The sequence below is a fragment of the Cryptomeria japonica genome, chromosome 8 (genome assembly GCF_030272615.1).
Source record: "Cryptomeria japonica chromosome 8, Sugi_1.0, whole genome shotgun sequence".
Taxonomy (NCBI): domain Eukaryota; kingdom Viridiplantae; phylum Streptophyta; class Pinopsida; order Cupressales; family Cupressaceae; genus Cryptomeria; species Cryptomeria japonica.
This window is the reverse complement of record NC_081412.1, coordinates 686,044,990-686,072,335: the sequence shown is the minus strand read 5'-3', so window position 1 is coordinate 686,072,335 and position 27,346 is coordinate 686,044,990. Positions and strand designations below refer to the sequence as shown.

The 27,346-nt window shown below is 38.0% G+C and overlaps 1 protein-coding gene across 1 annotated transcript in view; it reads left to right on the top strand.

Annotated features, from left to right (window-relative positions):
* The window catches only part of LOC131857916 (uncharacterized), a 192,663-nt gene that overhangs the window by 131,132 nt on the left and 34,185 nt on the right, over positions 1-27,346 (top strand). The gene's annotated exons all lie outside the window — the stretch shown is intronic.

Genomic DNA, 27,346 nt, shown 5'->3' with positions numbered 1-27,346 from the left:
GCTTCTTCAACACTCTGCACTTTGATCAAACTGAGTTCATCTTTTATAGACATCCGTAAAATTCAAATATCTTGCAACTTGTTCAACTTCATCATCAATATGTTTGGATCTAATATTCAACTTGTAAAATGCTTCAGTGTACTCCTTCACACTAGACTCTTTCTGCCTCAAATTCTGCAACTTTCAAAACAAATTCACTTGATAATCAACTGCCATAAATTTTGATTTCAACTTAGCAACCATCTGATCCCATGTTTTGGTCTTCTCTTTACCTCTTCTTTGTCTATCAACCTGCAAATGCTTCCACCAAATAGATGCATGACCCTTCAACTGGATACAAACATATTTCACCTTTGTTTCTTCTGTGATATTTTCAAAATCAAAATATTTCTCCATCTCTGAGATCCAATTCATCTGAAGCCAACTTTCCATCATATTTTGTTGGGGTAAAATGAGGTTTAGTATTCGCTCTACTCGAAACCCTCAAAAACCTCTCTTCATCTGGATCGATCGTCGGTGGGTTTACGTGTTTTGTCAAGGCTTCTTCTCCTTCATCTTCACTTACATCTTCAATATGTCAGCCTCTTCTCTGGGTTGTCTCAACAGCTTCCAACTGCACTGCAATTCCTCATAATATTTCCATCACAATAGGGTCTTCATTCCCACGCACTCCACCATTCCTATTTCCTCTTTGCACCATCTTCACGCTAGTCCTCTGCAACTGCAGGTCACATCCACAGTCTTCCATCCTACAACAAAAAATTTCAGGACAACGCAATCTCCAGAATGAAAGCTCGCTCTGATACCACTTAGTGAAGTCACCAGTTAGGAGGGACCTCAAAGAGATCAATCTGGGCCAATCATCAAGAGTAAACACAACGGAAACACAAGGATAAGATGGAGGCAATGCAAAATTGAATGAATTATATCATGAAAACTGATTACAATCAACCAGTAACCACTAGGTTACAGAAACTGACTCACTGACCTGCTAAAACATGCTTAATTAATGAACAGGTCACAACTAGGACCTCAAATCTTAAGATCTATCTTCTATGTTCTATCTCTTAACTGATCTCTACTTGTTTACATTCTAGTGCTCAATTACAATGATTTATACAATCCAAGGGGATTCGGTCGGCCCAAAAGGGATCAAATGTCGAAGAACAAGACCTACTGTGTAAAAGAACAAGGTTGGTCTCTGCCAAATAAATTTTTCCAGAAAATCCAAAGGATGAAGTGTAGATCAAAGGGAAGGTCGACCACACGTCAAGGAACATCAGAATCAACGCTCGGGACTCCACAAGCTACGGAAGGGATCCGATAGATCCTGGTAGATCACAAATGCAAATAGGTCCAGGCAACCGGTACTAGAAAATTGTCACAGAAACCTATAGCGATGACTTGTCGAAAAATGATTCAAATGCTCCGCAATTTGGGAATTAAGGTAGATGATCAAGTCCTCAAGCAAAATCCAACTCCTCGAGATCCGGTTAACCAATTCCAAAAAATGCATCATTAAATAATGAAACTGTAAAACAAAAAGAAAAACAGAAAGGAAATATTTTTGGTTGATGCAAGATTGCCAAGAACCAGGGATGCTCCTACATCATACATTCCCCATTGTAATATTTTCACATACTACCTGCAAAGTATCGTATTATTGTGGGTAGGTTCCCACTGTGGTTTTTCCCTTAATTGGGTTTTCAACATCAAAATCTTGGTGTTGTGTGTTGTGCCATCTATTTGCTTATCTTTGTTGTTGTTGCAATTAATTAGATTTGTGACTGTGATTAAGTTTGTTAATACGGTTAAAACTGATTCACCCCCCCCCTCCTTCCCTCTCAGTTTTATGTCATTGTTGTTGCCAACAATAGTAAATCAAAATCATCAAGGTGTTATACCTCATTATGTAATTCTACGGGGAGGGGGTCCCCCATTGTGACCCCCACTGGTTCGTAACTCCAGTCAAAAGAGATTACTGATAAAAAAAAATGCTATTAGAATATGTGGTTCAAAGTACAAATTCTTTTGACAAAATGAAACAAAAGATAAGCACAATTATAACATTTGAACAAGATTTTTTTGGGAAGAGGTTTTATCCTTTAATTTTTAAATCCAAGTGTTTTCATTCTTAAATTGATAGTGAACCATGAGGCTCACGTTATGGCAAAGTTATATGAAAATTTATAGTTGTCTCAAAGGCTATGAAAGCACCTTTTTATAGTAGTAGGAGGACATACATTCCAATGCTCCATTCCTCTTCAGAATTAGCAATTAATTTATTAATGAGATTCATTTTTAAAAATAACTTCTGCTACAAGGTGTGCGCCCTTGGTCTCCTTGTGTTGTGCTGCGTAGCGCTTGGGTTTGTGACATGGCTTAACTGCATCCTATGGATTCTATAAGTCTAGTGATTGTATCAGGCATTAATAGGTCAATCTTTTGGTGCAATGACAACCACACTTGTAACAAGTCGTATCAGAGCTTGGTCACAGGTTCAAACCCCTTGCTTGTGTTTGGGGGGATTGTTGCAAGTTGTGCACCCTTGGTCTCCTTGTGTTGTGCAGTGCAATGCTCGGGTTTGTGACATGGCTTAACCACCTCATGTGGATCTTGTAAGTCTAGCAATTGTATCGGGCATTAACAGGTCGATATTTTGGTGCAACAACAACCACACTTGTAACAACTCCACTCTATATCATAACCCCTTATTAATTTCTTGTCATATAATTAATCATAAACTTGTTATAAAATTCTTTATGATGAAGATGCCAAGTATCCTAGGGATTACAACACCCTTTTATGAAAACCCATTCCCTCATATGCGAGAACTAAATATTATATTACTACTATTTTCTTTTTACTTCTATTTCTCCAACCCATGAAAATATTTTTATATCCTTATCAAAAAGTAGGGTTGGGCTACATATGTTAAATTAATTAAAATGGGACACTACAAATCTACCTTTATTGAAACTACACTATATATCTACCCTTCTTGAAATTGTTTGTCTACAAACAATGTAGTTCTAATTGTTTAAATATCTTTGATTTTGCCCAAAAAATATTGACGTTTATTTTTTCTTTAAGTATCAAGAGATGATGATGAGGGGTGATTATGATGATAGTAGAGCCCAAGTTAATGAAAGTTTGAGATTCCTTATTGTTGGCAGCAACAATGCAGGAAAACTAAGAAGGGGAGAGTGAATTAGTTTTCACCAAACTCAAAAAAATTAACCTCAACTTCAGATCTAATCATGAACAACAATAACAAAGATAAACACCACATCACAACACACATAACACATATATTTTTGACGTGGAAAACCCGATTAAGGGAAAAACCACGATGGGAGCCTACCCACAATATGATGATACTCTGCAGTAGTATGTGAAAATATTACAATGGAGAATGCACATGCATTCAGGCACATTGCCTAGAGCTCACTACTCAAAACAACAAAAGGGCTACAATCCTGGGAAGGCTCACTGCCTTACAAAGATCAGACAACAATCTGGATTACATGAACTGAAAGAATAACATCTCCAAATGCTTGATCACAGTTTCTGTTAAGCACAGTGTTTGCACAACAACACTTCTCTTCTCTTCTCTACTACTAAAAGATAAATTTGCTTGTTCGCACATACAATACTCTCACATATCGTAGACACAACCGCAGACACACATCTAACATGATTACAACACTTATTTATACAAATCATCAATCTTAACCTCAAGGTCGGCTCAACAAATAGAACCTAATTACAAAATTACATCACACGGTACATAGATCAATAACTGAACCAATACAATGTCGGCAAGGACATAGCATGGACCCAAATCAAATCCTTGAACATGCAACACCACTGAATATCTCGCCAAGGTCATCTGCAACACGCAACAACCATCGATTTAGCCAAAAAATTGTATAACACAAAGAATACCACTGAACCAATAAGATCTTCAATAATGCACACCACGATCAATGCGCACCACCAAAATACATAGAACATGATCAAACATCGACAAGCAACGTGAATTCCACCGCAATAACTGCAACAACTCGAATAACAAGAGTCATCATTATTTCATCATTGGAGCTCAAGAACACCAACAACAAACTGAAAGATATGCTTGTGAAGTTCCAAATCATGAACCATTTGAACTAGGGAGAAACATGAATGTCCCAAACACTCTCCAAAATCTGCACCATATAAGGAATTAGTTTTGGAGCAATACAATCCAAAAATCACAACTCTATAATGCAAAATTAACTGAAAAAAACAATCATCACATTGGATCACATAACTCAATCAAATCACCTTCCAGAATATTGAAAGTCATATTGAATCAACTAGAGATAAGTATCTCAAAACCCATTGAAATGCATCAGCACATCTGCAACCAAACCAACTCAACTCACTGCAACAAACCAATTCTCTGCAAAATAGGAATATGTTGACGTCAATGACAACAACTCTAATATCCAACAATGTCCCCCTTTGGCATTGATGGAAACATATGAATGTGAAAAACAAACAATGCAAAAAAATAAAACAACTTTGACAATCTTCCCCTGAGATCATACACACACATCTTTCTACCACACATAGATAAGACAGTTTTTCACATGCATCTCTCCCCCTTTGACAACAATGCCAAAGACACATATAAGTCGTTATTCTCTCTCTCAAATAATCTCTCCCCTTAGAAAAAACTTTCAAACAATTCTGAACAATTAAATCACACACTGACTACTCCCCCAGAGCAGCAACACCCACTCATCAATCCGAATAACAAGATAAGACTATGAAGTTCACCGGATCGATGAAACTCAGTGCGTCTAGTTCATAACAGGAGGGGAAATCACCCCTAACGTCTCTCTTAGATATACAAATGTATCTATAGGCAAAGGATTCGTGAAGATATCTACAATCTGTTCCTTTGTAGATACATACTCCAATCTGATTTCTTTCGCATTCACCTTCTCTCTCAAGAAATGAAACTTGATTGATATATGTTTTGTCTTAGAATGCAACACCAAATTCTTAGAAATATTGATAGCACTTGAATTATCACAATATATAACAGTAGGCTCATTATAAACAACTCTAATATCCTTCAACATTTGCTTCATCCAAATTACTTGAGTATAGTTTCTAGTAGCAACAATGTATTCAACTTATGCAATAGATAAAGAAATAGAATTTTGCTTCTTCCTTGCCCAAGAAATTAACTTCTTTCCCAAAAATAATTCTCCACCGGTCATCAACATCACCTACCTAATTAGCATCTGTATAACCACTCAAAATAAAATCATCATTCTTCGGATACCACAAACCATAATCAATGGTTCCCTTCAAATATTTGAATATCCTCTTCACAATAGTAAGATGACATTCCTTAGGATCAGCCTAGAATCTTGCAACAAGACATACAACATTCATAATGCCAGGTCTATTCTGAGTCAAATAAAGTAGTCCACCAATCATAGATCTATATAGGGTCTGATTAGCCTTCGGATATTCATCATCTTTTGTCATCTTGCATCCAGTCATCATAGGAGTTCCAACAGGTTTGGAATCATCCAACCCAAACTTCTTCATCAATTCCTTCACATGCTTTGATCAAGATATGAAAATGCCTTTGTCAATCTGTGTAATTTTCAATCCCAAAAAAAATCATCTCACCTATCATAGACATCTCAAATTCTTTTTCCATATCATCAACAAACTTCTTACTCAATTATCATCTCCTCCAAAAATAATTTCATCAAAAAAGACTTCAACAATCAAAATATTATCATTATCAATCTTGAAGTATAAGTTACTATCAACAATACTTTACAAAATCCCAACTTCATCAAATACCTATCCAATTTGGCGTACCAAGCTCTAGGGACTTGTTTAAGTCCATACAATGCTTTCTTCAATTTGCATACCATGTCTTCTTAATCTATCAATGAAAATCCATCTGGTTTCTCAATGTAGACTTCCTCTTCCAATTCACCATTCAAAAAGGGTGACCTCACATCCATCTAATATATCTTGAATTTCTTATGAACAACATATGCAAGAAATAATCTAATAGCTTCGATTCTAGCTACCGGAGAAAAAGTCTCCTCAAAATCAATACCTTCCATTTGTGAATAGCCTTTACATACTAGTCTTGCTTTGTTTCTAACAACTTCTCCATCTTCATTTAGCTTATTCTAGAACACCCGTTTAGTACCAATCACATTCTTGTCCTTAGGTCTTGGAACAAGTTCCCATGTATTATTCTTCTCAATCTGATCTAACTCTTCATCCATAGCTTTTACCCAGTTTTCATCTTTACAGGCTTCAGCAACATCTTTAGGCTCACTTTTGGAAATCAAACATGTCTCTTCAACAACAATTCTTCTCCTAGTTATCACATCTTTATTTTTATCACCAATAATCTGATTCTCTGAATGATTTAATCTTACATACCTAGGAGTCTTCTGATTCTCAGTCTCTTGAACTTCTTCACTGCTAGCAACATCTTGATTTACTATATGTTTCAGATCACTCTGCTTCATGCTCGAAGTCTGCACTTGCTTTGAAATAACATCCTAATCATTAGATTCATACCTGCATGCTCTGATTTGTTTCTCGTGACACTTTCCACTATTTTTCTTAGTCTTTTGTTGTAACACTGGAAGGCTTTACTCTTAGTAGAATATCCCAAAAAGATTCCTTCATCACATCTTGCATCAAATTTTTCTATATCCTCATCTCTTTTGATATAACATTTGCTTCCAAATATTCTGAAATATCTAACTATAGGAACATGACCAGACCATAACTCATAAGGATTCTTACCAGCATCACCTTTTATATGCACCCAGTTAAATGTGTACACAACTGTGCTAACAACTTCTCTCCAATAGATATGCGGAACATTTCCTTCAATCATCATAGTTCTAGCATAATCCAAAACAATTGTATTCTTCCTTTCAACAACTTCATTCTGTTGAGGAGTTTGCAGAGCAGATAATTGTCTTCTAGTTCCATGTTCTTCACAAAAGGAATTAAACTCACCGGAAGGGAATTCTCCTCCTCTGTTAGATCTTAAACACTTCGGCTTCAATCCTATCTCTATCTCCACTCTAGCTTTGAATATTTTGAATTTCTCCAGTGTTTCAAATTTCTCCCTTAAAAAAGTGACCCACATCATTCTGAAATAGTCATCAATCAGCGACATAAAGTATCTCTCACTCTGCAAGCTTCTCACCCTAGATGGTCCACATAAATTAGTATGCACAAAGATCTAATATACTAGTTAGATGAATATAGTTTTCTCCTAAATGAAATTCTTGTTTGTTTTCCCAATTGACATTATTTACACACTAGATTGGTAGGCTTCACTATCTTAAGCAGATCTCTAACAGCTTGAGTAGAATTTATCTTAATCATGCAGTCAAAGTTAACATGACATATTCTCCTATGCCGCAACAAACTCTCGTCAATCTAAGCAATTAAGCAAATTTTCTCACCAGCATTCAGATAAAAGATATTACCTTTAGTTTTAATTCCTGATGCAATTTCTATATCAGAGCTATTCAAGATCTTACATTTTCCATTCTTGAATTGCAAATCATCTCCCTTATCAACCATCTATCCAACACTCAAAATATTATGCTTCAAACCTTCAACATATAAAACATCATCAGTATTATTCTTACCATCAAGAGAAATAGAACCTCTACCACATATTACACAAGCTTTGTTGTCTCCAAATCTTACTACACCACCATCATAATTCTCCATATTCACAAATTTACCTTTATCGTCTATCATATGATGTGAACAACCACTTTCAATCACCCATTCATATTTCTCTTCAATCTTAGTAGCCAAGGATCTTTCTTCAACAATACAACTCGTAGAATCTGTAGGTATCGGATCATCTTCCTTGATAGAAATGAACACAAATTCATCTTCAAAATTCCCTTTCTTAGACTCGTCATCTATCACGCCTTCATCAGTAGCATAATAACATTTCTTCTAATATCTATACTTGTGGTTAGGCTTGTAAGGCTTATCATACTTTGACACTCTTTTTGTTTTTTCAGGACACCTAGAAGCAAAATGATCAATCTTATTGCATGAAAAGCATTTCAAAGGTAACTTCCCTTCATACTTACTGGCTCCCTTAGACAATCTTGTGACAATAAATGCTTCAAGCTCTTCCAACTCTTTTTCTTTTTCTTCTATCTCTCATTTCCCTTTCATATCTGGAAACCCTAGTTGAACTCTCTCCTAGATCATACTTCTGCTTCCCGAATACAGTAGCTTTAAATGCAATCTCAACTTTTCCATGTGATTCACCAAGTTCACTCAATTCAAAAGTAGCAAGCTTACCAACCAACATATCTCTTGTCACAGTTTGAATCTCATCAATAGCAACAACTTTGTGTTTATAAGCAAGAGGCAAAGATCTTAACACTTTAGCTACAATCTCATCTTCTTCAAGGACACCACCGACACATCTGATGTTCAACACAAGATCATTCACTTTAGCCATAAAGGATGAAATATTTTCATCTTCTCTCATTCTCAACAGCTCGTACTTTCCTTTCAAGCTCTGCAATTTAGCAACTTTCACATGTTTATCTCCTTCATACAAGGTTTCTAGCTTCTCCCAAATCTCATGTATAGTCTGCAATCCCATCACATTAGTCATGTTTGCATTTGTCAAGGCACTTAGCAATGCTTCTTTAGCTCTTATATTATGTTCAACATCCTTGATCTCAGTTGTAGTAGCAGGACCATTCTGAGGAACATTGTAGGGATTCTTCGTGGTCTTCCAATAATATTCTCCAAGATAGTTCAAGTGAACTTCCATCCAGTTATTCCATATAGAGTAATTAGTTCCATCAAATCTTAGACTCTCCTTCTTGAAAATGACATTTGTCATCCTGGATCTCATCAAGTGGTCAAGCTCCTTCTAGAGGACCTAGCTCTGATACCAATTGTTGGTAGCAACAATGCAGGAAAATTGAGAGAAGGGGGGGTGAATCAGTTTTCACCAAACTCAAACAAATTAACCTCAACTTCAAATCTAGTCATGAACAACAACAATAAAGATAAACACCACATCAACAACACACATAACATATAGACTTTTGCTGTGGAAAACCACGGTGGGAACCTACCCACAATATGATGATACTCTGCAGTAGTATGTGAAAATATTACATTGGAGAATGCACATGCATTCAGGCACACTGCCTAGAGCTCGCTGCTCAAAACAACAAAATGGCTACAACCCTAGGAAGACTTGTTGCCTTACAAAGATTAGACAACAATCTGGATTACATGTACTGAAAGAATAGCATCTCCAAATGCCTGATCATAGTTCCGATTAAACACATTGTCTGCACAACAATACTTCTTTATTCTTCTCTACTACCGAAAGATAAATTTGCTTGTTTTCACATACAATACTCTCACAGATCATAGACACAACCATAGACACACATCTAACATGATTATAACACTTATTTATACAAATCATCATCCTTAACCTCAAGGTCGGCTCAACACATAAAACCTAATTAAAAAATTACATCACATGATACATAGATCAATAACTGGACCAATACAATGTCGGCAAGAACATAGCATGGACCCAAATCAAATCTTTGAATAGGCAACACCACCGAATATCTTGCCAAGATCATTCGCAACACTTAGAAACCATAAGGTCGGCCAAAAAGTCGTATAACACGAAGAATACTACCGGACCAATAAGATCTTCAATATCACGCACCACAATCAATGCAGACCACCAAGACACATAAAACATGATTAAAGAACATCAACAAGCAACGTGAATTCCACCGCAATAACCACAATAACTCGGATAACAAGAGTTATCATTATTTCATCACCAGAGCTCAAGAACACCAACAACAAACTGAAATATATGCTTGTGAAGTTCCAAATCATGAACCATCCAAACGGGGGACACATAGCTCAATTAAATCACCTTCCGAAACACTGAAACTCATACGGAATCAATTAGAAATAAGTGTATACGGTAAAAATGGATAACAACAATAATATTGAAAGATTAAATGAATTCAACCACAAAACCCTAGCCTAACAACAACAAAGATCCACCATAACATATGAAGATTACCTAAGACAATGCAAATCAAATGAAATCACAAAGATTATACCATCACATGTCCAACAGGGTTTGAATCTCCATTCTTCCTATCTCCATTGATCTTGCTTGATATAATTGCTCTCATATTTTATGTGTGCACAAGAGCTCAACAAAGAACAAAAATGTGGTTGCAAGTAGGATCGCATATGAAAGATCGAATGCTAGGATGCTTGATTAGAATGTATATGTCCAGGGGGGGTTGATAATGAAGGAAGCATCTCCTTATATAGAAGACACTATAAGAAATGAAGGGATAAGATTGAGAGGTGTAAAAGATAATGGTCGGCTATGATTAAAGGGTAGGTAGAGGAAATAAGAAAATAATTAAAGGGTAGGTAGTGTAGGAATTAAGAGATGAATGACATGTGTCATGGGTGGAAAAGGCTAATGAATTAATTAAATAAATAAAGATTCATTTCATTAATAGAAGAAGTGGGATCAATTAAATAAATAAGAGCATTTATTTAATTTAGGAAAAAGGATAATTTAAATAAATAAATGTATTTATTTAAATGAGAAATAAGGCTAGAAGAGGATAAATGAATTAATTAAATAAATAAAGATTTATTTAATTAATAGAAGAATTAGGATTAAAATAATTAAATAAATATAATATTTATTTAATTAGACTAGACAATTTTAGATGTCTACATTTTGCCCCTCTTTGAGACAATGCAGCTTGTCGCGTTGTTTCAAAGAAGATAATATGAACTGATACGAAGTTGCCCCAAGATGGGAATGATATGCCCCCTCGAGAGATTGGATGAAAATATCTGAAAAGATCATAGACAATCTCTCGATAAGAAATAAAGGCTAGAATGGACTGACCGGATAGAGTGACAGAGTCATGGGATAAAGAAGACTGACTCGGGAAACGAGGGCTAGGGCTAGGGCTAGGGCAGTCTATAAAATAGACCATGAGGGGAATACATCCTCATTGTCATCCACACATCCAAGAGATCAGAGTGTAGAGAGAGAATAGAGTAGCAGCAGTCAGCAGCGATGGCATTGGTTCACAGATTCGATCGTGTTCGCTGATTTCAGAGGCCAGCAGATGCAGGAGAGTCGGTAAGTACCACAAAACCTCCTTGTACTTTGTCGCAATAAATGTTGTCATTAATGCATCTTAGGTAGCACAATAAATGCATTCTAGAATATGTCAAACAAGGTCAAAAAATGTCGAGGCGCGTCTGTGTTGATGTTAGGCGCGTCTAGGTTAGCTAGGCGTGTATGTGTTTGTGTTAGGCACATCTATGAAGGAAAAGGCGTCTATGTCAAATGCAAGTGCGTTTGTATTGTGCAGGTGTGTTTGTGCTATGTGGGCACATCTATGCAGAGCATAGGCACATCTGTGCAATATGTAAGCGTGTTTATGTCATGAAGGCGCATTTGTGTCTTCTAGGCCAAATCGACAGTTCTGTGATGAACATATGTTGTCAATTGGATAAGCTACTGAGAGGATACACTCAAGCAGAGGCCCTAGGATAAGATAGATCAAGGCACTTTGTGATGAACAGGGAGTACCAAGACATAGTACTTTGTGATGAACAAGGAGTACTAATATGAGCAGCACTTTGTGATGAACAGGGAGTACCAAGACATAGTACTTTGTGATGAACAAGGAGTACTAATATGAGCAGCACTTTGTGATGAACATGGAGTGCAAATATAAGCAGCACTTTGTGATGAACAGAGAGTGCAAAAACACGTAGTACTTTGTGATGAACAGGGAGTACCACTAGGATAAATAGCAACACTTTGTGATGAACAGTGAGTGTCACTAGAATAAAAAGCAACACTTTGTGATGAACAGTGAATGTTACTAAGATAGAGTATCATAAGCACTTAAGATAATAAGCAGCATTTTGTGATGAACAGGGAATGCCACTATGACTGACATGATTGATTTGCTTGACTGCAGGAGTACCTACCTATGCTAGAGTCACGGGAGAGATTCTCATCGACTCAGAGTTTACGACCGGAGCTGACATTTGAGGATAGAGCAGCAATTGAGGTTATGGACCTGTGACATATTCTATATGTGCTTGAGTTTCGGGCGAACATGGGGTTGTTGACTGCTTTAGCTAAGAGATGGCACTCAGAGACTTGTAGTTTCCATTTGCCGATGGGTGAGATGACAATCACCTTAGAGGATGTTTATAGGATTCTGAGGATACCGATCGATGGGGAGTTGATACCCTATGATCGAGATGGAGATAGGGATGTACTGAGATGAGTGTTTCAGGATCTGGGATTGGAGATGAGAGCAAGACACGTGGCATGGGATACCATGACACCGACAAAATTGGCACTACCATCAGTACTAGCAGGAGTGATCAGTGGGTTCCTGTGTCTGGATAGGGCGACACGAGGATTGGTTGTGGGCTAGGGGAGTACATTGGAGACACTGGTGACATAGCATACCAGATATGCCTGGGGACCATGCATGCTGGCACATTTGTACAATGAGCTTCATCATTTTGTATATCATGGATCCATAGGATTGGGCTGCAAAGTGACATTATTGCAGTTATGGGCTTATGAGCATCTGCCAGTTACCCGATCGATTCATTTCAGAGGTAGGGGCCATGGGCATAGTTTTGTTCACTTATATGATATGATTATATCTCAGTCGCAGATCAGGAGACTGGAGCACTGACACAGGGTCATTGATGAGGTTGACATTATGGTATGGAGACCATACCGAGAGTGCAAGGAGTGGGAGGATGATGCAGTGGAGCTGCCATACACCTTCAGGAGTAGGTATCTGATTGGGCAGACACCCTTTGTACTGGAGAGGCAGTTGGTAGGCAGTTTGGCAGGATTCAGCGGATGCCACGGGGTTCCAGGATGTATGCTCGGATAGTGAGAGATCAGGCACACTTCGGGCCTTTGTTATCATATGATCAGGTAGTGATGCAGCCGATAGAGATGATTCCCTTGCCCTGGGATATGTGGTCAGAGATAGAGGATGCAGGGATGGATGTAAAGTATACTGCATATTGGGTTGAGCATCAATTTCCTCGACTGACAGATCCAGGTGAGCAGATAGATGGAGATGGCGAGGGGAATGAGGATGATGATGGAGATGGCGGAGGTAGAGGCTAACGGAGGAGGTGAGGTGTGATAGGGGAGAGGAGAGTGACTCCATGGAGAGAGGGTGGAGAGGAGAGACAGGCTCGGGTGGTGAGAGGCAGAGGTGGATTGCCTTTACAGATGCCAGTAGCATAGGGTCCCAGACAGGTATAGGGATAGGGACAGGGACAGGGACAGGGGTAGCCATATGAGCAGCCACAGGTACGGAGACAACCACAATTGCAGGGGCAGCCACAAGGGGGATAGGAGGAGGATGAGCTATTGAAGTTGAGGGAGATCTACCAGGGACAGGCAGATGAGATCCAGGATCTCAAGCGGGAGAGGGATAGACTCAAGAGACAGCTGAGGGACACAGAGCGGGAGAGAGATCAGGATATCTAGCACTATACAGAAGCTGAGACAGCACTGAGGGCAGGGAGGCAGGCAACAGAGGACACAGAAGCTAGTTATACTTATGTTCTATGAGCTGGGGAGGAGATAGGCTACTAGAGAGACCTATACTATGGATCTATGCCACTAGAGCAGCGGGCTAGGAGCTTCCGGAGACCATCGAGGACTACAACGACTACTGGAGGGAGAGACAGGAGACAAGCGTCTAGCGGTGGGGTTATGGGTCCTCCACCACCACCAGATAGAGGGGACAAAAGAGATGATCCTGGGGCGGGTCCTTCCAGGGCTCAGACTCCGTCGAGGCCAGGTGGCTCCGAGGGAGGGAGTTCATCATAGCCTTAGAGGGCTCCCTTTGTATCAGTTTTGTACCATTTTGTATGATGACACCTTCAGGTGATTGTAGCCATATGATTTTGAAATCATTGTATATATTTTTGGCATGTCATTATACTCAATCATGTGATAGCAGGCTACACGGACTCAAGAAGGATGATGGAAGTCAATCAAGAAAGGGGGATTAAAGATAGAAGATATGGAATTGAAAGAGCTTCTTGTGCATTATCATCATTGAGCTTTATTATGGCAAAATAGGTTATGACAATCGAGGCATATGTTCGACCCAGAAAGTCATTGTACCTATTTGCATGGATATTAGATAGTCGCAAACAAGGAATGCACCAGTTCACACTAGACTCACAGTGTCCTCATATCCTTGGACAAGTCATAGCATTACTAAGAGACAATCTGCAGACAGCAAAGAAAAATAGGTGACGATACCCCATCCTCACCTTTCTTGTCAAAGACATCCTGGAGATAGAATCTCTAGTCAAAGACATCCCAGAAAAGCTAAAAGACATGTCACCTGAAAGATAAAATCAAAAGAAAACAAAGACTCGACACCAACATCCACTGTAGTCCTCAAGTTTAGTGTCTCTTGTCACTTGTATAGGTTTTATTTGATTGTGGTCACAATGTTTGCTTTCACAAAAAGGATAGATCACACTGAACCATAATGTTGTCTGAGTCTGTTGAAAAATTTGATTTGTTGAAGCCCATTGTTGCTGTTGTGTCTCATCTGAAACTGATTGAATCCATGAAACTGATACTTTATTGCGGAGAAGACATAACTTTATTGCAGATTGGCGATGCAAATGATGCTTTATTGCGGATTGTGATGCAAATGCTACTTTATTGTGGATTATGCACGGATAGACTGAAGAAAACTGGAAGAAACTGTACTCCTCAGAAAATGTGATGCTCTCAGTTCCACACTCTTTACTAGATGTAGGATTTGCCTTAGCCACAGATAGGAGCTGATTTATTATGGATGGAAAGGGGTGAAAAGGAATGTTTATTATGAATGGTGAACCAATCTTGGGTAGATCAATAACAAGCCATAATGGGAATAGGTAAGTTTATTATGAATGAATAGGTTGTGAGTGTGTGCAAAGTGAAAGGATGAAATGGAATCCTAAAGGAGGGAGGAGCAATGTCTCTACGCATGGCACGGGTGACCCAGTTTTCACCATGGTACTTGCCCAAGGCGCCACCGAAGTGGTTTTCACCGTTGGACAAAATGTTTTTTGTTTTTTCAATTTTTTTTGTGTCACAAGGTGCCTATTTGCCAGGTTTTCACCAAGTAACGATTTTTTATGTTTATGATTTTTTTTTTGTCTTTTTTGATTTTTTTTTTTTTTTTTAATTTTTGAATTAGGATACTCTGAAGAGCTGTGTAAAATCTGCGAAGGTGCATGTTGTTGATAGGATCATCCAAAGGTTTGCCCTCTGTGGTTGAGAGCTGATATGCACCAGATCCATATGTTGTTGTGATGATGTAAGGACCAAGCCAGTTTGGTTCGAACTTGCCCTTCTTCTCTCTATCTTGTTGATTTTTAGGATTTTCTTTGAGAACTAAGTCACCTACCTCAAATGTGCGAGGCTTTACCTTATGATTGTAGCTACATTGTTCCTTGACTGAATGATGTGTAGCTTGAGTGACTGTCTTCCTTGATAAAGGAACTAAGATAGAATTACTAGTGTGTGAACTACACAGGCCTATATGCGTGTCACCTGAAGACGTTTGGGCACCCTTGATAACAAATTCCTTTGAGGAAGCTCCATTAAAGGTCCGTGATGTATCACCAGAAGGGAAAGGATGTGTGGAACAAGTGGATGAGTTATGAAGGCTTATGATTGTGAAAAGAAGTGAAAGTAGGATAGCATGATGGAGACTTAGGATCAACAACTATTCTTTTTGACTTGCAATTGTAGACCTTTTGCCCCCAGTTATTTTGATATTAGGGGAGATCAACTCTTGTTCTTTTTTATTCATATGATTTTTATCTTTGACCTTGATTTTTTCAGAGTCCAATAGCTTTTGATTTTGATTTGGACTGAAGGACTTCTCTTTATTTTTGACTTTTAGATTTATTTTTTCAAAGATTGATTTTTGATCCCCAATTAGTAAGGGCTCTTGTGATTCTTGTTGATCCAAGTCTGGGAGAGGAGTGGAAATGGAATGAATGGATGAAATAGTAAGGCTATGTGAGTTCTCAAGAGGGTTGGCGATACGCTCAATAGATTCTTTGCTGGAACCACTCTTCGGACTATTGATATCAAGAGTTGCTTGCGCCACTAAAAGAGATTTGCATTCAAACTTAGTAGCCACAACACTAGGTGGTTCACACCCAATTCCTTGGCAATGCAAATTGTTTATAGATTGTTCCTGTCGACTGAATGTCTTAGAAGATAGTGGGAGTTGATCAACATGAAAGATATACTCACCACATCCCATGTCTTTAAACTTGAACTTTTCTTTGATCTCTGCTTGTTTTGATGTAGAAGCTTTCAAGGATTCTGGATCCACATATGTTGAAGATGGAATAACCTCTCGATTGACTGATATTGTTATTTCTGATCTAGGTCGCAGATTGTTGCAATATATGAATGGATTTGGGTCAGCTTTGATGGTCACTTCAACTCCATTGTGTGGGAACTTGATACATCGATGATATGTAGATGGGACTGCGCTCATCTCATGAATCCATGGGCATCCCAGCAATATGTTGTATGTGAGCTCTGGGTCTAGGACTTGAAAAACCACATCCTTTGTAACTGGCCCTATTCTGAGAGGTAAGGTGACCGTGTCTTTGGATGAACGCTCTTCATCATCATATGCCTTGATGGTAATTTTGTTTGTAGCATTCATATCTTTTTCAGAATATCCCAATTGTTTAATGGTGATCAATATACAAATGTTTAGACCTGCTCCTCCATCTATTAGGACTCATTTTATTCGATGTTTGTGTAGGAAGGCTTCAATGTGTAAAGGTGCATTATGTGGTTGGCTCACGGAGGCGTCACCATCTTCTATGAATGTAAGGGAGTATGGAACGGAAAGGTATCCCACCATGGCTTGAAACTAGTCCACGTTCAGATCAGTAGGGACAGAAGTGTCTCTCAAATTTTTGTCAAGAATGGCTTTATGTGCGGGGCATATGCGCAAAAGCTCAAGGATGGAGATAAGCGCGGGTGTCTTCCCTAACTGTTCTACAAGGTCATACCCAAGTTTAGTTGATGAGGAAGCGGTGGATTTAACTGGAGAACCTTGCAAGGTGAATTTACCTCGACGAGTTGTAACATTACATTCAGATGTAGGTTCGGAAGAAGATCCAATGCCTTTTAGGATAATCTTGGGTTTTTGGGTAGAATTCTCAGGTGTTTTGTCCTTGATGATAATGATAGAGACATAATTATCCATTGAAATGTGATTGACAGTTGAATTATAGCTATAAGATGCTCTGGTATAGTTGGTTTGGTCATTTGTGGCTTTAGATTTTCCCTTGTCATGCTTTGGGAATGGTTCTTTAAACATTTCATGTTCTTGATTGGATGAGTGTCCTTCAATACCAATGTCACCTCTATCAATGAGATCTTGTATGATGTTCTTCAATCGATGACAATTTCCTATTTTATATCCCTTTCTCTTATGAAATTCACAATACTCATCATCATTCCACCAATTTGGTTTAACCTTTGGCTCATATGGAGGCAAATCTGGAATTGTTATTATCTTGTTTGCCATTAGCTTCTTGAAAATTGATTCTAGTGGTTCTCCCAATGGGGTGTACTTCCTTCGTGATTTTGAAGTTGTTTGAGTATTCATTTGATTGTTTGTAGAGCTTGATCCAAAAAAAAACGATTTTGGGTTGTACTGTATTGGCATCCACAACACCATCATTGACTATGTTCCTGTTTTTGTTCCAAAATCTTGGCTTGTCTTTTCCTTTATAGTCCTCCTTGTTTTCTTTGAATATCTTAATTACTCCTTGCTCAATTAGGGCCTTTTATGTCGCTAAGCCTTTTTCAATGACGTCCTTGAAGGTGGACAAACAAGCTTTTCATAGGTCATAACCAATGTCTTTGTTAACATTCTGGGTGAACATCTCTACCATTTGTTTTTGTGGAATTTCACAAGAGCATCTGCTAGCTAGATTCCTCCATCTTTGTAAAAATGATGAAAAATACTCTCCCTCTATCATAACCCCTCTTTGGACATTGGATTAAATAAATACGATAATTAAAACATTTATTAAATTAACATTTAATAATATTGAAAAATCGTCTCATTTATGAGACTTCACGATTTTCCTCTAATATATAATTATTAATGTTTATTATTATTTGTTATGATTATTATTCATTATTATTGTTATATATGATTATTATTTATTATTTTTAATATACTAACTATCAAACAATTATAATGCAATAAGCGTTGGAATAGATTGAGAATCAGCAAAATCGAAAATATCTCTTGAAGACGACCTTTAATGTTTACCATGATGAGAACCGGTAAACACGGGAATCATTATACATACCGATAAATCAATTATCGGAAGTGTTTGACTATTAATTCATATTGTATAACCCATATGCATCGGACCTAATAGAACTCTTTTTCATCGTACCTGTGGAAGAATGGAGAGTCACGAATGCGGAAGATCTGTACTTAGATCGTTAAAGAGTCTCCTATATTGGAGATCATGACTCATATTCCTTGCGGGCATTCACTCGATTGCGGGCCATGAGATGATGGCGGTGATGAAACAAATACTATCTTATTGCATCACATGTGGTTATGAACGGTTTTACATAACCGATTCCATCTATTAATGTATTGGTTAATATCATTTATGGTTGTTTGTTATTAATTATACATAATCGATTATATTTATATCGGTTTGGTTATTATTCTGATTACATTTATGAATCGGTTTGTCTTCAAAAGCCATCGGTCTCTTGGTAAAGAGTCACGAGCTCTTAGGAAGACTTTAAGTTTCATATATAAGTATTGGAAAAAAAGGGGAGGAGGACATCAACAAGTCAATAATACACTGTATACGTGAATATATACATATAGATCATGGGAAGTTTGTCTCTTATTAGTGATCCATTTTGGATCGCTCCTTGTGAGCAATTACCTTGGGCATACTATCAATTGCATAAGGAACAAAGTCAGCAGTCTGGGAGAACACCATATCTTATTATAAAGGAAGAAATACCACGTGGGAGGCCTCTGATCTGACAGAGAAATCAGAATTTAAGGAAAAAGACTTCAACAGAAATTTAAGTTAATTAATATTAGAAGGAGCTTGCCAAAGTGCTTTGTGGGCCCACCCAATAATTATTCAGAATATTATAATAAAAGAATCTTCCAATAGTATTTGTAGAAAAGGTTGAAGATTTCACAACTTTTGTTGTGTGTTTTAGCAGCAGCTCCACTATAGGGAATGGGGCCCACTTGTAATATTTGGAGATATTGTTTGTGTTTTCAATTTCAACACCACTTAAGCTTTTACAAGGAATCTGGGAATTTTTGTTTGTGATTTGAGCCAAAGGGTTAACAAATGTTTAAGAGGGGTCAACAACATGCTGAAGAATTTTGCTTGGGAGAGTGCCAAGGTAAGTACTACTCTTTTAAATTCAATATTTTAATGAAATGTGTTTTTTTAATAATTTTATGTTTATTAATATATTATCATTCTCACTTTAATTTGAAATTGATGTCTCAGTATTAAATTATGGTAAGTCTTAAATGGGGACATTACACCCTCCTTTTGTTTGGTGTTGCACAAAGTAGTGACTGATATGTTTGTCTCTATGTTGTATGAGAAATGTTGGATAAATGCCTCTGCTAGATCACCCCATGACTTAATTCCAGGTGGGATTTGGGAGAACCATTCCATAGCTTGATCACCTAAGCTTTTTGGGAATAATCTCATCAAATATGTCTCTTCTGCTGCTACCTCAATGCAAGTTGTGAAAAATTATCTTATATGTGCCTTAGGATCTCCTTTGCCTCTATACTTATCAAACTTAGGTGTCACAAAGTGTGTAGAAAATGGAGGCATTGAAATGCTTTTGTCAAATGGATAAGGACATATGTCTCTGATTGTGTAAGTTGGCTTCGATGTATTTATGTCCTCCATTTTCTTTTGTAAGTCCTTGATTTGCTGTTCCAAATTGTTCTTAAGTGGAGATCGACTTCTTGGACCATACCCCATGCCTGAACCACCAAGTGGAGGAGGAGCATGTTGCATATATGGATGATATTGATCATACACATGTTTATATGGAGGAGGTCTATAATGATGTTGCGTATATGGACCACTTGGTATAGAGTCATGGTGAGGAATACAATATCTATTTTGTCCATGTATACCATACTCTATAGGAATGTCATGAGTTTGTTCTCGTGTGGTGCCCCCAAATTTGACGTGGGGTTTCCTTGTGTCCAAATTTTGATCATGCCTTTCGATATCTAATTGCCTAGGTGGTTTATCCTTAGCATTGGTATGTGATTGAGCATATTTTTTTGCATAAGACTTCCATGATAGTCTGCGAAGGTGAGTATCATGAGCTTGACCATGTGTGTATGGGACTTCTAGTTTTTGAAACAAAGATGATGGTGATTCAAGCACCATATGTGGTCCTCTATTGCCTCCACTATTAGGTCTCATTTGATCCATGTTGAGGTGAGGTTGTTGTAAAGGTCAATTTTCCATTATTTGAGACATGTCAAAATCATGAGGGATCTTGGCTCCACTTTGTTCCATCACTTGTAAGAAGTATTGTCTATCTCTCCTCATTATTTCCTCAACCAATCTATTGAAATGGGGATCCATAATGGAGTCTTCCACTTCTGTTGAATGTATGGAAAAGTTGTCCATATTGTCATTGTGTGTACCATTGTTGTTTATAGTTTCCATGTTCTCAACATTTGGAATTTTTCTATAAGCATCCATGTTAGGTAATGTAGTATGATCAGAATTGAAAAAGATATCATTGTCATACTCATAGGAACTCATGTTTGCAGACTCTTGAGCCTCTTTAGCTTCTCTCCTAGATTTTTGGGAACGGGTTTCAACCATGAACTAGGTATTGACCAAGATGTGTGAGACTGGATGAAAATGGAAAGATATGAAATACCGAGAGTTGGATGGAATGTAAATGAATCTGAAGTGTACTTACAATGTCCAAAGTGTAAGATCAAGTATGTATATAGTAGAGTAGGTGTGACTTCCAAAGAGATGATAGTTTCTCTTGATGAGGTAAGTTGATCTTGACTCTAAGTAAGACCAAATGAGACCCAAAGGTAATGGACCTTGATGAGGGACCACTTAGCAAAATGTTGTTGTATGTAATATGTTGACAAAGTATGATGAGGACAAGCAAGTGACCTTTTGACTCAAGTTTAGATAAATGTGTATGTAATGTAAGGTGTAAAGAAATGATGGACTTTGTGAGACCCAAAGACAGGTTGAATTCTCGATGAAAACCCGGAGAGATAGCCTAGGAAGCTCAAGAATTTTGAAACTGATTGTTCTTGTTTGCTGGACTGTAAATTTTTTTCAATTCTAAACATAGACGTGCTTGTATACTTCACAGACACGCTTAAATGACACAGACATGATTCTGTCCGACACAGACATGTTTCTGAGATGTTGTAAGTGCAATGTTGCTCAAAAGACACAGACGCGTTTCTGCCCTTCATAGACGCAGGTAGATGACACAAACATGGTTCTGTCAGACACAGACATGTTTCTAAAAACTTTGTGCAATTTTTCTAATCTGTGAAGTGACTTGTTGTGACCAAATCTGAATTTTTGACTATTTTTCATGATAAGAGGACACAATGTTGATGAGGACTCAATGTTTGCAAGTGTTTGGACTCAAAATGACTCCAAGAAAAGTATGTTGTTTGATGTGAAATTGTTCTGATTAATTGAAAAATAGGTTTTGAGGACCCGAAACCATTACAACATAGTTAAATAGAAAGCTAAGAAAATAGAGTCCACATACAAAGCAACTGGTCAAAAAACCAGCGAACAGAAAAAATAGCTAAACAACAAAAAACAACAAAGGACCCAAGGAGACACTACATAGTAATTTTCTTCAGCAAATCCTCTGCCTTAGTCACCAGCTCATCATAGGTCACCCCAACTACTTTTAGCTCCTCCAGGTCCTTATTCACTTTCTTTTCCTTCCTCTTTCCATGGGTGCTTGTTCTGGGACCTTGGGCTTCCCCGGTTCCTTCCACATCCAGGTCAATTTCCTGGGTTTCCTTTTCATCATCAAGCTTGCTGATGAGGGTATGGGTGTTGTTGGCTAAGATTTTCAGAATGCTGAGACTCTGCTCCACAATGTTCTTGAGGCACTCCTCTATCTTGTCCACTTTGGCAACTGTATCCGAGAGCATTTTTTCGCTAGTTTCCTCCAGGGTTTTTCTATCTTGTATCTCCTTTTCAATTTTCTCAAACCGAGGATTAAAGGCATCTTTGATGTCTTCCGCTTTGGCAATTGTGTTCTTCAGATCTTCGATATAATCGGCCATAGTGTTCCCCTCTCCAATGTTAATGGTCTCCAGGATCATGACTCTGTTGCAGAGTTTTTTGTATTCATCCGCAGTATTCTTATTCCCATCAATAAGCCATTCAATGGTTTTCATAAAACCCTTCAAGGCCTCGGGGTGAGGACCAGGAGAAGGAGTAACTTTACCAGGGGTTACCTGTTCATCTTTAGCGATATGGAGGGTACAAAATAGTGTCGGTGGCCCTGAGGGTCTCCTCCATAGTCTCCATCTCCAGGCTTTGTTCAGCTTCCAGGGTTCTTGTTTGCTTATCCTCTTCCGGTTCCTTGCCTATCTCCTCCGGATCTTTGTCAGTCTCCTCTATTTTCTTTTGCTTCTTCCTGGGTTGGGCTTGGTTCTTACTTTTTTCCTTTAGCACTCCCTTAGGGTTCTTCTTCTCCTCAGGGAAATCAGAGTCCTCTTCTTCCGAAGAAATACTAATCAAGGGTTTGCTTTGGGGTTTTTTGCTCTTAGAAGAAGAGGGTCTTGATTTCCTCTTCTTGCTCCTCTCATACTTTGAGTCATCAGAGCTTTCCTCATTATCAGTCGAGGAATCATTATCTGAATCCTCCTCCTTCGAGAAATCAGAATCAGACATTTCTTCTTTCGAATCCACAGAGTGCTGCATTCTGTTGATTTTACTGGCCTTTAAATGATCATAAATGAGGACCATAAGTCCCTGGTGCATTGCAGTGTCACCCCGAGGATTTTCTTTATATGCTTTTAGGGACGCATTCATAGAACAAAGCAAGAAGTAAGGAAAATTCACCTTATCATTATGCCTAAAATGATTTAAGAGGACAAAGTGATATCCATATACTTTCGTAAACCTGCCATCTAGAGTTATATACCTCATTAAAACAAAGAGAATTTCCCACCAGGGTTTTGCAAAAGCCCTAGGTGGGTAATAGGTTTTACTCAACTTTACCAGTCTTTTCTTCTCTTTCTTCGTGACAGGGTACCTTTCAATGGCTTCCCTACTGACCTTCCTGTCTCTGTAGAAGTTGCAGCCCTCCCTTTTGAGTCTCGTAGCTTTAGCTATTAATTCTTCATCAATTTCCACCAGTTGGTCGCCCATTTTAAGCTTGCCCTTCTTCCACTTTTTGCAGAAGAAGCTGGTTATCTTTCCATTGCGGCCATGGAGTCTCTCAATGAAGCTCGAAAGACCACCCTTTTGCAAAATTTCCCACACCTCTTCTTTCTGTTTCCACTCCTTGCAACTTCCTGGCTCATATCTTCTCCTATTTCCGCCCATGGTGTCATTTCTCACAGTCAAGTTTAGGTTACAGAGCTGGTGAAACAGAAAGCTTGTCGAAGTTAAAACAAAAACCTAGAAAGCATGCGTAGCATTAGTGATTTGACAGGTTATAATGCACGTTCTGCTAGCTTTGATGTTATAATGAGTAATTCCCTCATTATCAAAGTAACTCGAAGTGCTTACTTCAGTACATATCATAATTGCCCTATCAATCAAGATTCTTTGGGGTATTTTGATATCTTTCATTTATTATGATTTGTCTTACATCTCCGGGAAGACCGCTCTCACCTGTCCACGTGGTAATTGTCTCATTCTTCACCGCCACGTTTGCAGCCCAATCAGCATTACAGTTGGCCTCCCGATATATATGGGATATGTGGCATTTTGTGAAATTGTTTTACATACACTTGAAGACACAATGTTTTGATGTTTGGTCTTGAATGTTTGATTGTTCAAAATAAGACAAGCACAATTCTTATGGTTGGCCAGGACAATAGTTGTTGCTTCCCACATGAGGCTACGCTATTCAGAGCGGATACTTAGATGCTTGACCCCACTGGCTCCACCCTCGGCACTCACTTCTCGGGGCAGCCAAGCATCAGTCCCCATGAAAAATCCCCGTGGTGAACTTTGTATCTCTACTAAGAACCATATGTATGTGGGCCACTCCAGAGGTCCGACCTCCTGTCCCAACAACTAGAAGGATTTTGGCTTCTAAAACAAAAAGGTGCTAGTAAGGGGATATGCTCGTGTGGCCATACATGCGACACTTTTAGCTTTGTAAATATAGAAGACTCCCAACCGATAGGGGTTACGCCCTACAACTGATCAAATAAATTCAATCAAACGAGTTTATGGGGAGACATAGTGTCGGTATGAACTAATTAGCACATGTTATCCATAGTTTTTACCATGAATACAGTTGTTTATAGTGGTTCGGAAGAGGTGGGTTTTCCTCGCTACCACTTGGGTCGTTCTCTCCTCACTAGTAGTCCTAATTACCACACGGGGAGACTGATCATCTAAAGATTAAACAAAAAGAGCGTATTGCCCAAGACACAAAAGACATTGGTTCAATTTTAGTGCACCTATTGAAGTGTTTGATAATCTATGAAAACAAGGCACACAATAAAGATCAAAAGAAAATCTTTGTCATGGTCCTGCACCAAAGATTTGTTAGTAGTTTGGATTGTTTCAAATGATCACCCCTTCTTGCAAGCACACAAGTTAGGTAAATTTTAGATCCAAAAGACTTTGTGAAATAAGGCCCTTCAACAATGCATTTTTGCTTTCAAAACAAGTTGCACCAATTTCGTTAGATCTGAAGATGTTAGCTCAATATAAACTAGATCTGAAATCCGAATGACGAAAAACCGAATCAAAGAAGCCAAAATACAATGACTAAACACAGACGCGGTTATAATTAACACAAACGCTATATAAACACGTAAACGCGGTTAAATCCGACACAAACGTTGTTCCCAAACACAGACCCGGTTCCTGAACACAAACACTTTTGGAGACCTCACAGACGCGAATAGGGAACACAGACGCATTTCTCGGAATCTGCAAAAAAATGAAATAATGTCAAAGACGCAAACATGATTCCAGATGTCACAGACGTGACAGAAAATCAAAAATGCAATCTCAAAATGCACAAACATGAAAATGTCGAAATGTTGTCAGAAATGTCAGATCTGCAACTTCAAAAACAAAAAATCTGCAACAAAAGATGTTAAATGCAAAAGGGACAAGAGTCCCACCAGGCATGCCAAAATGTATACGGTGAAAAAGGATAACAACAATAATATTGAAAGACTAAACGAATTCAACCACAAAACCCTAGCCTAACAACAACAAAGATCCACCATAACATATGAAGATTACCTAAGACAATGCAAATAAAATGAAATCACAAAGATTATACCATCACATGTCCAATATGGTTTGAATCTCCATTCTTCCTATCTCCATTGATCTTGCTTGATATAATTGCTCTCAGATTTTATGTGTGCACAAGAGCTCAACAAAGAAAGGAATTGTGGTTGCAAGTAGGATCGCATATGAAAGATCGAATGCTAGGATGCTTGATTAGAATGTATATGTCTAGGGGGGGTTGTTAATGAAGGAAGCATCTCCTTATATAGAAGACACTATAAGAAATGAAGGGATAAGATTGAGAGGTGTAAAAGATAAATGGTCAGCTATGATTAAAGGGTAGGTAGAGGAAATAAGAAAATAATAAAAGGGTAAGTAGTGTAGGAATTAAGAGATGAATGACATGTGTCATGGGTGGAAAAGGCTAATGAATTAATTAAATAAATAAAGATTCATTTAATTAATAGAAGAAGTGGGATCAATTAAATAAATAAGAGTATCTATTTAATTTAGGAAAAAGGATAATTTAAATAAATAAATGTATTTATTTAAATGAGAAATAAGGCTAGAAGAGGATAAATTAATTAATTAAATAAATAAAGATTTATTTAATTAATAGAACAATTAGGATTAAAATAATTAAATAAATAAAATATTTATTTAATTAGATTGGACAATTTTAGGTGTATACTGAATCAAATAGAGATAAGTATTTCAAAACCCATTAATCTGCATCAGCACATTTGTAACCAAACCAACTCAACTCAGTGCAACAAACCAATTCTCTGCAACACAGGAATATGTTGACATCAATGACAACGATACATTCCAACAACTCTGATGCAGAGGCCTCCTTACACCTAAGGACAAGTCCAAAAGGTTAGAGCTAGACCCTTCAAATATCAAAATGACCCTACAAGAAAGGACTCCACACCTTAAGGTTTAGAACTACTCTCCACTACTCAAGCCTAACACCTATTCAAGATGAGTAAAAGGCTTCAACTTATCAAACATGCCTTACCGGTGACTCCTGCCCTTAGGGATTTTGAATTTGGTCTATACATGGAATCTAAGAACTATTCCAAGCATTGTTTTAGGACTTAGGCATCAATTCCTTATACCTCCTTTGGAAACCTACCCCTTAGGCTAGTAGCCCTCCTATACCGGTATTTTACCTTTAACTCCAAAATCTTCCAAACACTTTGACAAAATACTCACCATTCTAGATACCCTTTTGGGAGTTACATTCATCCCCAAAATGGGTTGGCAAGATCTACAACCTAAAGGTCTGATCCCCTTAGAAGCCTAGAGACCTAATTAGGGCGATTAGGCTTAATTTACAAAGCAAACCCCTTTACCAGTATCACAACTGCAAAACCAGCTCTATGAGCATGTGAGGGATGGTGAATAACTTCTAATTCCATGGTTACACACTTGGAATCCACTGCTATCATATTTTTAGGATGATTGTCCTAAATCTTGTCCTAGGTAGTCACATAGAGATGCCTACCTAATTTTGCTTCCTTCTCCACAGAATCAAGTATCCCCTCCAAAAACCCATGCAAACCTTAATTTACACTAACCAATCTTGCATTCCACTAAAGGAAAGAAA